Source organism: Oncorhynchus nerka, linkage group LG1, assembly GCF_034236695.1.
Source record: "Oncorhynchus nerka isolate Pitt River linkage group LG1, Oner_Uvic_2.0, whole genome shotgun sequence".
NCBI lineage: Eukaryota > Metazoa > Chordata > Actinopteri > Salmoniformes > Salmonidae > Oncorhynchus > Oncorhynchus nerka.
The window spans coordinates 45,380,132-45,393,502 of record NC_088396.1 but is presented as its reverse complement, the minus strand read 5'-3'; positions in this window follow the sequence as shown (position 1 = coordinate 45,393,502).

The following is a 13,371-nucleotide window of genomic DNA, read 5'->3' as shown; positions in this document are numbered from 1 at the left end:
AGGGAAACCTAGTCAGTTATCTTTAATTATTCTCACCTTCTTGGTCTTTCAAGTATCCACGTGGGTCTGTATCTTCCTGATATCCAATAGAGGACTTGCAGAACGGCTCAAACAGAACCCAGTTATATTTTAGCTCCTAGCTACACAGATACTCATTCACATGCGAGCAGTGTGGGTTTGTTTTTTTAAAGAATGCAATGCTTTCCGGTGAGGTTTGCATGGGCTACCCAGTATTCATCACAGAATAGGCTGTCCAATTATTTCTGATATTGCAGAAAGGCTTTAATTAGACTTTTTGTGATTCCTTAGTAAAAGGGAGTTCTGAAATCAGAAGACATGTTACGTTAACCAAGACACAATAAACCAATAATAGTCACTGTTTCAAACATTAACTTCAGCGCTGCACAGGTGCTTGAATCGTCTTTTGTCTTTTTAGTGAAATAAACATTGTGGTTTTTGTAATGTTGTGGTTTCTTTAACTTTGAGGTTTCTTTAAGTGAGGTTTTTGTAATGTTGAGGTTTCTTTAACTTTGAGGTTTCTTTAACGTTGTGGTTTTTGTAATGTTGTGGTTTCTTTAACTTTGAGGTTTCTTTAACTTTGAGGTTTTTGTAATGTTGAGGTTTCTTTAACTTTGAGGTTTCTTTAACTTTGAGGTTTCTTTAATGTTGTGGTTTCTTTAACTTTGAGGTTTCTTTAATGTTGTGGTTTCTTTAATGTTGTGGTTTCTTTAATGTTGTGGTTTTTGTAATGTTGTGGGGTTTTGTAATGTTGTGGGGGTTTTTAACGTTAAGGTTTCTTTAACATTGTGGTTTCTTTAACGTTGTGGTTTCATTAACATTTCTTTAACACAAGAGGTCAGAGGATGCTCTTTATTTGATTTTTTTATTCTTTTATTTTACCTTTATTTAACTAGGCAAGTCAGTTTCAGAACAAATTCTTATTTTCAATGACGGCCTAGGAACAGTGGGTTAACTGCCTGTTCAGGGGCAGAAAGACAGATTTGTACCTTGTCAGCTCGGGGATTTGAACTTGCAACCTTCCGGTTACCAGCCCAATGCTCAAACCACTAGGCTACCCTGCCGTCCCGCTCTGCATGAATCTGAAGAATAACTTGTAGTAGGCATGACACCCATTTGTGTACTCATAGGCAAAACCATACTTTCAGTTCGCATTTGTTAGACTGGGACAGCAGGTTAGATAAACTGGGACCAGTACACAGTATGCACATTTACATCACAATTTGGCACAGTGCATTATTTAACATCAAAAGGAAAAAAAGCTCCCCTGTGACATTATGCTAATGAAGTGATGTGATTTTGATCACGTGGTTTCTCTGCAAGGGATTAGTAACAATAGTTTAGATTTTCTCTCGTCAGACCAAGGTCAGACCAAGAAATAAATGCGTCAGGATTACGCTGTTCCAGTTTATAAAATGTCCCACTCTTTCTGAATTCCCCCTTTATGTCAAGCCAAAGCTCTCAACCATGTCAGCCCGCTCTTAATTTCTATTCAGTTCGACACTCCAGAAATTGTGTGAGAACTGTGCATAAGTTAATCAAGATGAAAGTTGGGCTGTGTTGGGATAATAAATTGAGAGATCTGTCATTCATTCAATGATTGATTTGTTCAAGAGAGATCTCAAGATGCGTTAGTGCTGAACATGGTCCTTTAGGGATTTATTCAATCAGATCCTTTTTAGCCGACGTCCACATAGCAGTCGTTTTGGCAGTTGTTTTGGCAGTGTTGGAGGTGAAACTAAATTAGAGATGTCAAGTCCACAAGCGGCTTAATTTGAGCGTAATTATTTCTATATAAAACACTTTCTCATTCTGGATTTCTAACGCAAGTGGTGTGGTTTCTTGACAAGTGATCGCAGGAACAGCTACTCAGCGATTTTTAATGGCTCCAATGCAGTTACACCTCCGACACTGCCCCCAAAAAAAAAATCTGCTATGCGGCTGTCTGCTCTCCCCGGTTATGCTTGATCTAATTAACATTTACACGCAAAGCAGCAACTTTAATGTCTCCCAGAATGGACAAACCAAGTATAAATAACATGCTGGTGTGTGTATAGTTCCTCTTGGGGGGAGTGTATACACACCCAAAAAAGATGACTTCTTAACATTGGCATGTAAGAGACATAGAGCTAATAAGAGGAGGTATGGATGTCAAATTTTAGGGCAGCGTAGAAGCATTCAGAAATACGGGAACCAGTGACGGACAGGTGAGGATACCCACTATACCCAATCAGTAATGATGCACCAATTACCTGTAAATAACTAACAGGTTCTAATTACCTGTAAAAACCTAACAGGTAAAAAATGTATTGGTCACATACACATGTTTATCAGATGTTATTGCGAGTGTAGCGAAATGCTTGTGTTTCGAGCTCCAAAGGTGCAGTAATATGTAACAATACACACAAATCTAAAAGTAAAAGAATGAAATAAATAAATATATAACTTATTTCCGGCTGTATGTAATAACACAAAACAAATCCTGGGCTAATAATGTAAGAAATAACACACCAAATAAAAAATATGGCAAAGTTGCTTAGGAGCTAGAAGCAGAGCTGCCGGCACCACCTTGTCATCTTCATGTGACTGGCGTAGATTGCCTATGCTTTGTGTTTTGATCAGTGAACAGACCAGAGGATCAGGTCTAATGAGGTTAAGTTTTCTGATAATGGAAATTCATTCCATTAAAAAAAATGCTATGCTGCCCTTTTACGTCAACTCCTCTTCCACATGGATACAGTAAAACGAGCCCAATATAACAGTAATCTTGTTTCACATACTGTAAGTTAATATTATAAGGTAAATGCAATGGACAGTCTGAAATAGAATTGTACAGCATAGCCCAGTGTTTCACTACCCTAGTCCTTGAAACACCCCTAACAGTACACATTTTTATTGTAACCTTGAACAAGCACACATGATTCAACTTGTCAACTAATCATCAAGCCCTCAATGAGTATGGGCATAGGCCTGACAACGTTCTCAATGATAGCCAGGCATTATGCACAGTGATGTGATGTGTACTTATGAACAACTAACAGTCAGTCCAATTTAGTCAAAAACACATGCCATTCCTGATAATGGCAAGATGGCGCCGAAAGAGATGGTCGCCTTGCTTCAAGTCCTTAGGAAACTGTGCAGTATTTTGTTTTTTTTATGTATTATTTCTTACATTGTTAGCCCAAAAAATCTTAAGTGTTGTTACATACATCCGGGAAGAACTATTGGATATAAGAACGACATCAGCTTACCAACAATATGACCAGGAATACGACTTTCCCGAAGCGGAACCTTTGTTCGGACCACCACCCAGGACAACAGATCTAATCCCAGAGGTCGACCCAAAACAAAGTCTCCGCAGAAGAGGTAGACGGAGCGGCCTCCTGGTCAGGATTCAAAGGCGATAACACGAAATTAGGGCAAGGGTTGCCTTCCAGAGAGACATCAGAGATTGTAACATTCTCTGTTTCACGGAAACATGGCTCACTTGGGATATGTTGTCGGTACAGCCACCAGGTTTCTTCATGCATCGCGCCGACAGAAAGAAACATCTCTCTGGGAACAAGAAGGGTGGGGGTGTATGCTTCATGATTACAACATACAGGAAACTCAAGTCCTTCTGTTCACCTGACCTAGAATTCCTTGCAATCAAATGCCGACCATACTATCTTCCAAGAGAATTCTTGTCAGTGATCATCACAACTGTGTATATACCCACTCAAGGAACTTCACTGGACTCTATGTTAACTGGAAACCTTACGTCCTGAGGCTGCATTTATTGTAGCTGGGGATTGTAACAAAGAAAATTTGAGAACAAGGCTACCTAAATTCTGTAAGCATATTGATTGCAGCACTCGCGCGTGCAATACACTGGACCACTGCTACTCTAACTTCCGCAATGAATACAAGGCCCTCCCTCACCCTTCCTTCGGCAAATCCGACCACGACTCCATCTTGCTCCTACCTTCCTACAGGCAGAAACTCAAACAGGATGTACCTGTGACTAGAACCATTCAACACTGGTCTGACCAATTGGAATCCATGCTTCAAGATTGTTTTGATCAAGCAGTTTGGGAAATGTTCCGGGCAGCCTCAGAGAATAGCGTTGATCTACACGCTGACTTGGTGAGTGAGTTGTACTCACTGTGACTATTAAAACCTCCTCTAACCACAAACCATGGATGGATGGCGTTATTCACACAAAACTGAAATTGTGATTTAACCATGGAAAGAGGACTGGGAATTATTGCCGAATTTAAACAGTGTAATTATTCCCTCCGCAAGGCATTCAAACAAGCGAAAAGTCAGTATAAAGACAAAGTGGAGTCGCAATTCAACGGCTCAGACACAAGACGTATGTGGCAGGGTCTGCAGGCAATTATGGACTACAAAAAGAAAACCAGCAACGTCACGGACACAATGTATTTCTTCCAGACAAACTAAACACCTTCTTTGCCCGCTTTGAGGATAATACAGTGCCGCTAACAAGGACTGCACCCCCCTCCTTATCCGTGGCCAACGTGAGTAAGACATTTAAACATGTTAACCCTTGCAAGGCTGCTGGCCCAGACGGGATCCCTAGCGGCGTCCTCAGAGCATGCTCAGACCAGCTGGCTGGAATGTTTACCGACATTCAGTCACTCCCTGTCCCAGCCTGCTGTCCCCACATGATTCAAGATGGCCACCATTGTTCCTGTACCCAAGAAGGCAAAGGTAACTGAACTAAATGACTATCGCCCCGTACCACTCACTTCTGTCATCATGAAGTGCTTTGAGAGACTAGTCAAGGATCATGTCACCTCCACCTTACCGGCCACCCTAGATCCACTTCAGTTTGCATACCGCCCCAACAGGTCCACAGAAGATGCAATCTCCATCACACTGCACACTGCCCTATCCCTTCTGGACAAGAGGAATACCTATGTACGAATGCTGTTAATTGACTACAGCTCAGCATTCAACACCATAGTACCATACAAGCTCATCATTAAGCTGGAGGCCCTGGGTCTCAACCCCACCCTGTGTAATTGGGTCCTCGACTTTCTGACGGGCCGCCCCAAGGTGGTGAAGGTAGGAAACAACATCACCACAAGGTTGTGTGCTCAGCCCCCTCCTGTACTCCCTGTTCACCCATGACTGCGTGGCCATGCATGCTTCCAACTCAATCATCAAGTTGCAGACGACACAGCAGTAGTAGGCTTGATTACCAACAACGACGAGACAGCCTACAGGGAGGAGGTGAGGGCACCCGGCGCATGGTGTCAGGAAAACAACCTTTCGCTCAACGTCAACAAAACAAAGGGGATGATTGTGGACTTCAGGAAACAGCAGAGGGAACAGCCCCCTATCCATATTCAATGGACAGTAGTGGAGAAGGTGGAACATTTTAAGTTCCTCGGTGTACACATCACAGACAAACTGAAATGGTCCAACCACACAGACAGTGTGGTGAAGAAGGCGCGACAGAGCCTCTTGAATCTCAGGAGGCTAAAGAAATGTGGCCACCTAAAAACTTGACAAGCTTTTACATACGCACAATTTAGAGCATCTTGTCTGGCTGTATCACCACCTGGTACGGCAACTTCACCGCCCCCAACCCCAAGGCTCTCCAGAGGGTGGTGAGGTCTGCATAATGCGTCACCAGGGGAAAACTACCAGCCCTCCAGGACACCTACAGCACCCGATGTCACAGGAAGGCCAAAAAGATCATCAAGGACAGCAACCACCCGAACCACTGCCTGTTCACCCTGCTTCCATCCAGAAGGCGAGGTCAGTACAGATGTATCAAAAAAGACAAAACGAGACAAGGGAAAACAAGACAACACAAATGGAAGGAGCCAGAACCGGCTGATACCCCAATATACACTGGAAGGGGGAGAAGTTAGTGGAGGAGTGGTCGGAGCGAGTTCTGGGCCATCTCTGCCCAGGGCACGAACGCTGCCCACTCCCCCAGGCCGGTCCTGCCAATAGAATCTCAGAAACCTACCCACATCCTGGTTCACTCTCTCCACCTGCCCATTACTCTCTGGGTGAAAACCCGAGGTAAGGCTGACTGAGACCCCCAGAAATTCCATGAATGCCCTCCAGATGCTCATCGTGAACTGGGGACCCCGATCAGACACTATATCAGGCATCCCGTAGTGCCTAAAGACGTGTGTAAACAAGGCCTTCGCAGTCTGTAGGGCCGTAGGGAGACCAGGCAAAGGGAGGAGACGAAAGGACTTAGAAAAACGATCCACAACGACCAGGATCATGGTGTTACCCTATGAGGGAGGAAGATCGGTCAGGAAATCGGTAAAAAAAAACATGGCCCTCCTTGCCAGACGAGGATTCAGTCTCCTCACAGCCTGGATGTACTCCAGGTTGTGGTGGTCAGTCCAGATGAGAAAAGGGTGTTTAGCCCCCTCAAGCCAATGTCTCTACGCCTTCAAGGCTTTCACCACAGCCAACAACTCCCGGTCCCCCACATCATAGTTCTGTTCCGCCGGGCTGAGCTTCTTTGAGAAGAAAGCACAGAGGTGGAGCTTCGGTGGCGTGCCCGAGCGCTGAGAGAGCACGGCTCCTATCCCAGCCTCGGGCGCGTCCACCTCCACTATGAACGCCAAAGAAGGATCAGCAGGGGAGCCGAGGACAACAGAGCCCTTAGGTGACCAAAAGCCCTGTCCGCCTCAGCTGCCCACTGTAAACGTACAGGACCCCCCTTCAGCAGTGAGGTAATGGAAGCTGCCACCTGGCCAAAACCCTAGATAAACCTCCGGTAGTAATTGGCAAACCCTAAAAACCGCTGCCTCTCCTCTACCGTGGTGGGAGTCGGTCAATTACACACGGCTGAAATGCAGTCACTCTCCATCTCCACCACTGATGTGAAAATGCGGTACCCTAGGAAGGAGACGGCCTGCTGGAAGAACAAGCATTTCTCAGCCTTGACGTACAGATCATGCTCCAACAATCGTCCAAGCACCCTGCACACCAGGGACACATGCTCGGCGTGTGTAGTGGAGTATATCAGAATGTCATCAATATGCACCACTACACCCTGCCTGTGCAGGTCCCTGAAAATCTTGTCTACAAAGGCTTAGAAAATTGATGGAGCATTCATCAACCCATACGGCATGACGAGGTACTCATAATGCACTGAGGTGGTACTGAACACCGTCTTCCACCAGGTTGTACGCACTCCTGAGATCTAGTTTCGTGAAGAAGCACGCCCCGTGCATTGACTCAATCGCCGTGGCGATGAGCGGTAGCGGGTAACTATACCTCACAGTGATCTGGTTTAGACCTCGATAGTCAATACACGGGCACAGACCTCCCTCCTTCTTCACAAAAAATAAACTTGAGGATGCGGGTGAAGTGGATGACTGAATGTACCCCTGACGCAGGGATTCGGAGACATATGTTTCCATAACCACCATCTCCGCCTGTCACAGGCGGAGACGCGTGACTCCTGGGAAGCGCGTTCTGTTGCCACGAAACAGTGGGATCATGACAGACTAACCAGGGTAGGCCTAGCACCATGGGAAACGCAGGAGAGTCAATAAGGAAGAGACTGATTCTCTCCTCATGACCCTCTTGCGTCACCATGCCCAGGGGCGTGGTGACGCAAGACCTCCCTAATCAACCCGGACCCTAATGCTCGACTGTCTAGGGCGTGAACTGGGAAGGGCATATCCACTGGAACAACGGGGATCCCTAATCTATGGGCAAATGATCTGTCAAGGAAATTCCCAGCTGCGCCTAAATCGACGAGCGCCTTATGCTGGGAATGCAGGGAAAACTCAGGAAAAGTAACATTCAAAAACATGTGGGCAACAGAGAGCTCTGGGTGAGCATGGTGCCGGCTCACCTGGGGTGACACGAGAGTGCCCTGCCTGCTGCCTCGACTCCCAGAAGAAACTCCCCAGCACCGACCGGCAGTGTGCCCTCTGCGGCCACAGATGGTACCTAAAATGGAACCTCCTCCGGTCTGCCTAAGCGAAGCACCTCCCAGCTCCATGGGCGTCAGAGCGGTGGTACTGGGGGATGGAACCCTGACCCTGATATGGACGTCCGCGGGTAGCCAACAGGTTATCCAACCAAATGGACAGGTCCACCAGCTGATCGAAAGTGAGGGTGGTGTCCCTGCAGGCCATCTCCCGACGGACGTCCTCGCACAAACGGCAACGATAGTGGTTGATCAGGACCCTATCGTTCCATCCCACACCAGCGGCCAGCGGCCGGAAGTCCAGAGCGAAATCCTGGGCGCTCCTCGTCCCCTGCCTTAGATGTATGAGACCTTCACCTGCCGCACTACCCTCAGGCGGGTGGTCGAAGAAAATCTACAAAGTAGTCCAGCTCCGTATCTCCTTCCTCCTACTCCAGGGCTCTCCCTGAGAGGCATGAGATAAGGGAGGACACACTCTCTTGTTCCGAAGGCGCCGGGTGGACGGTTGCTAGTTAGAGCTACAGTTATAATAGGAAGCCCTGACATCGTGCAACCGTCCCATCATACTCCATAGGGAGGGCCAGACGAATACCCCTGGACCGGGTGAAAGAGGGGAGAGTAGTGGAGTCCTTGGTTGCTCTTGCGGAGGCGCTGGAGGACCTCCCTTTCTCTCCCAGCGATCCATAGTCTTTAGGACGCGATCCGTGGTGGCGTCAAGATGATGCAGCATCGCCGCTTGCTCCTGGATGCGCTCCTCGACCCTAATAACAAGGGTACCTGCTCCTGCTGACTCCATGACAATTGGGGTGCGTGATTCTGTCAGGCGGTGGGTGTAGCTGGTGCATGAAGTCAGGCGCAGGAGAGCAGAGATAAGTGAACAACGCACTTTAATAAAGGCAAAAGCACAAAGTAACAAACCCAATGTGCGAACAAAATAACGGTTGCCACTAAACACGGGTAAAACAGCACCCGGGAATAAACCAGCCAGAAACGTACCGACCTAACAATAAACAATCACGCACAAAGACATGGGGGAAAAAGAGGGCTAAATACACAACACATAATGAGGGAAGTGAAACCAGGTGTGTGGGAAAACAAGACAACACAAATGGAAAATTAAAAATGGATCAGCGATGGCTAGAAGACCGGCGACGTCCACCGCCGAACATCGCCCGAACAAGGAGAGGCATCAACTTCGGCAGAAGTCGTGACACCGAGAGACTGAAAAACAGCTTTTATCTCAATGCCATCAGACTGCTAAACTGCAATCACTAACTCAGAGAGGATGCTGCCTACATAGAAACTCACTAGTCACTTTAAACAATGCCACTTTAATAATGTTGACATATCTTACTCATCTCATATGTATATACTGTGTCTTATACCATCTATTGCATCTTGCCTATTCTGCTCGGCCATCACTCATCCATATATTTATACAGTATGTACATATTCTTATTCCATCCCTTTAGATTTGTGTTTTAGGTAGTTGTTGGGGAATTGTTAGATTACTTGTTAGATATTACTGCCCTGTTGGAGCTAGAAAAACAAGGATTTCGCTACACTTGCATTAACATCTGCTAAACATGTGTCTGTGACCAATAACATATGATTTGATTTGAATGACAGGAAAGACTTCCAGAAACAAAATGTTGTGCTGCCCTTACGCACTAACTCCTATACAAGTTAACAACGTAAGAGGTCATGTAGCCTAATGATGACATGTACAGAGAAAAGTACAGTAACTGGCTAGCATGTACAACATTCACAAATCAACAGATAAAAAGTTCATAAATGACTGGAATGCATACATATCACAATTTAATGGTGGGAGGCCATTATAATAAACAGTCAGTGACCATATAAACTCATTGTACTGTAACAAAGTGTAACAAATAGGATTGATTATGATTTCATGGAACAATTTTACAGTAATTTATCTCTTCCACATGGATACAGTAGACAGGGAAGGGGTAAGGGGTCAGGATGTTGATGAGGGGGAATACAGAAGGAGAAGGAAACGTGCAACATTAAAAAGGACACTTACAACAACAAAGGGAATGTACAGCAATATCGGGCATGGAACTATTCACATGGTGTGTAATTATACAACATGAAATTCAACACATGTTACAGTGGACAATATTTTTTAGGGAGAATAAACATATTAGCAAAAGTCTGTGAATTTGTAAGTTTTAGGTCAAAACATGGACAGCCATTTTGAAAGAAAGGCTGAACACAAAAACTATGATTTTGAAAAGATTGTCATTTCCATTCTTACTTTAGAAATGAAAAACAACCGATATGTATGTTACAAAGTCTGAAATAGACTTTCAAGTCTTTAAGATTTCTTGATCAAGCTCAGTGGTCTGGCTCAATTCATCTTCCTCCAACGTCACTGCAGAATTAGGCACCAACATACATACATGGATGTTTCTATCTGGAGAAAGCTGGCATCACGATTTATGCTATTTTCTTAATCATCTCTTTTGGGACGATTGTCTTGGAGCAGCTTCTACATCTACCTGAGAAGGTACTTCAAATTGTATTTGTCACATCTGCAGAATGCTTACATACAAGCCCTTAATCAACAATGCAGTTTTAAGAAAATAGAATTAAGAAAATATTTACTAAATATACACCTAAAGTAAAACATAAAATAAAAAGTAACACAATAAAATAACAATAACGAGGCTATATACAGGGGGTACCGGTACTGAGTCAATGTGGGGGGGTACAGGTTAGTCGAGGTAATTTGTAAATGTAGGTAGGGGTAAGGTGACTATGCATAGATAATAAACAGTGAGTAGCAGCTGTGTAAAAACAAAAGGGGATGGTGGGGGGGCGTTGTCAATGCAACATTTCCAGGTGTCCAGTTGATTATTTGTTCAGCAGTCTTATGACATGGGGGTAGAATCTGTTAAGGAGCCTTTTGGACCTAGACTTGATGTTCCGGTACCGCTTGCCGTGTGGTAGCAGAAAGAACAGTCTATGACTAGGGTGATTTTTTGGGGCCTTCTTTTGACACAGTGCTACAGAGCCAGATGAGGGTAACAGGTTTAGTCCAGACTGCTCATTATGGACAATCAGGGTGATGTTTGTTGATGTACAGTATTAGGACTCGTCGTTTTATTCCGGTCCCATTTTCCTCTGTGTTTGGCCTATGCAGCTCTGTGTGTTCCTGGGGTTCTCTCGATATGTCTTCAGACAGAGAGTGGTGTCTCTCTTAGAGGGAGTTTTCAAGCTATGTAATAATGAACTGTTCACTGTATTCAACATTTATTTTATTTTAGTAAGACATCCTTGGTCGGACCATAATTTGAATGTGGTGTGCTAGATAGCTAATACTAATGCTAGGCTAATTGTTTATAGCTTATTTCAGTAGCTGCATGCCCTTTCTTCAGCAAGCTATGTAGGCCTCCAGACAAATAGATGCAAAACACTCCCCACTTTACATGCTCAATGGAAGTACGATACGGTCAGTTTAAAATAAGTAAACTAGGTCACTAGCCACCTAAAAAACATGCCCCTGTTGACACTGTATGTAAAATAATCTCATCATCAAGACCCTGGGATGGTAAACTGAGAGAGCCATTATTCATTCCATGATTGAGTTATTCAAGAGAGATCTCCAGAAAGCAGATGTTGAAGATGGATGACCTTGTCTTCGCAGCAATAAGTGGACCCATTTCTTTTTCTGCTATAGTACTGAACATAGTTTTCTCTTTTTGTCTCCTATGTCCTCCAAGTGTGCAGGGGGTAAACCTTCAGCAGCCTCTAAAAGTCCTCCTGGTTTCTATGGTGATTTTCAGTTTTTTACACCAAACAACGATAATGTTCTTTGTTTGTCAAGTTGCAATCACTCCTTTTGTCTATGGACTTTATTTGACCCTGAAGCAATTATTCTATTTCACCAATGTGGTCAACCTGTCTTCAGTGACCTGGCTCAGCATCCTCTACTACGTCAACATTGTGCCTAACAACGGACAACTTTTCATCTGGATTAAGAGACACATCAAGAATGTGGTGTACTTTGGTCTGGTTGCAGACCGGGGTATTGTTCTAACCGCAGGGGTATTGGACTATGTGTCTACACTCAGGCCAGAAGAACAACCATTTAATTCATCGTCCTCTTTCAACGTCACTGCAGAATTAAGCAGTGATAGGGATGTATTTTTCTATCTGGGGAAAATATGCACTGTAATATATTCATTTCATCTCCTCATCTCTTTTGGGACTATGATTCTGTCTTGGAGCAGCACTTACATTTACCTGCGAAGGCACATGAAGAGGATGGAGGAGAGTAGCAGTCCTTTCTCCCAGCCCCAGTTTCAAAGCCAGATGAGGGTCACTGTAACAGGTTTAGTCCAGGCAGCGCTGTTTTTCCCCTAGTGTCTGTTAATAATTACTCTGGTAGTTACGCACAGTCTGCCAGGTTATAATGACTTTGATCCCAATGATAACATCCAGACTACAGTTTCCTCGCTGTTTGGCCTGTGCAGCTCTGTGTGTCTGGGATTCTCTCAATCTGTATTCAGACAGAGGGTGGTATCTCTCTTAGAGGGAGTTTTCAAGCAATGTAATAACCTTAATGTGTAAATGTTTTGTGTTCTATTTTAAGAATAGAATTTCAATTACTCTGAGGGGCTGTTTTCCGGACACTGTTTAAGTCTACTAGTAGATGAAAAAGCATGTACAATGGAGATTCTACAGGACTATGCCTTATCAGTGTCCAGGTAATTGGCACTAAATAGTACTTGAATGAACTTTCTTAATTGTGGTGATGGGTGCAAGTCACAGACGATTGTTTGTATTAGCATTAGAACTAGCCCAGACAAATAAGGTATGTTATTTTACAGAAGGCACATCTGGTGATTTGTTTTTTATTGTAGTAAACTATGCAAAACTTCAGGTTGAGTTGAAGTGTAACAACATGCCTCATGAATTTCATTTGATGTCAGGATTTACATGAACTATTAGAGTTTGTCTTTGGTAAATTAGTATGTAAATACTGTAAGTTAGGACTAAATTCCACCAGGTTTCAGTCATAAAGTTTGAATTTTTGAGAGACAAAGTGAGACAAAGAGACTGGGTCACTGTCCATCATCGGTCTTCTGGTGAATCTCCTCTTGATGTTGGCACCTGGGAAGGATGCAGAGAGAACTTTGCGTCAGCCCATGAAACTCCTGTTTTTCTTAGAAGTGGGATGCAGTTTGGTGCTTCGAATGTCTGAGCTTGTGATACTCTTTGCGGCACAGTACTACAACATTCTGGAATATTTGGTGAGGTTGGTCATGTTGGCTTGCATGTCCTCATGAGTATGGCGTCTTCTACCATCGTCTTCTACCACACCAAGATCGTCCCAAACCAGCGACCACTCTCCGTCTGGGTGAGGAGGAACATCAATGCAGCTGTCTACGGTGGCCTTA